This window comes from Microtus ochrogaster, chromosome 10, assembly GCF_000317375.1.
Source record: "Microtus ochrogaster isolate Prairie Vole_2 chromosome 10, MicOch1.0, whole genome shotgun sequence".
In the NCBI taxonomy this organism is placed as follows: Eukaryota; Metazoa; Chordata; class Mammalia; order Rodentia; family Cricetidae; genus Microtus; species Microtus ochrogaster.
Window position 1 is genome coordinate 38,947,077 of NC_022016.1, and position 779 is coordinate 38,947,855.

Here is a 779-nt window from a genome sequence, read left to right on the forward strand (position 1 = left end):
CATAGGCCTGTATGGTGCCCCAGCATCCTAAACAGCTAGGACCATAGGCCTGTATGGTGCCTAGCATCCTAAGCACCTAGGACCATAGGCCTGTACTATCAAGCCCAACTCAGGTCTCTTCTTGCCAAATCCATAGCTTCACCCGTGTCCTCCAAGATGTCTCAGGCTAGGAGTCAGTGCAGGTTAGCTCCACTCAGCAGCGCACAGTTATATTCTCATGTACTTAGACTCTCTGATGGACTGTCTTATGTTGAGATAGTATGGCCTTAGTCTAGGGCTCCTTAAGTATTCTGGTGCTATACTGCTCCGTAGACACCCTCCTTGAGGGTCTAAGAGTCAGACAGAGCCCTGGTAGGCAGACAGATAGCTAGAAGAGCCACAGCTAGACAATGAAAATGACAAACTTCGGGATGACAAACTTTTGGTTCTTCCTCACCTTCTGGAGCAGAGACAAAAACCCAGCACCTTAAAACAAGGACCTGGCAGGGTTTTTTTTTTTTTTTTTTTTGTCCCACTAGTAAGGCTCCTCTTCTCATGGACCATCCAACAATTCAAGGCTGACAGATTTATTCCAAAATTCTGGGCCTGTTAGTCTCCCTGTCTGTTCAAACTGACCAATCCCAAATTAATAAAAAAAAATCCTTCGAATACCCTTAAAACCCTCAGCCCTGGACTTCAGGCTCCAGAGTTTGCTCACTCCATAGAGGGTCTTTCTGTGTGTGACTTGGTCTCTCTCTCTCTCTCTCTCTCTCTCTCTCTCTCTCTCTCTCTCTCTCTCT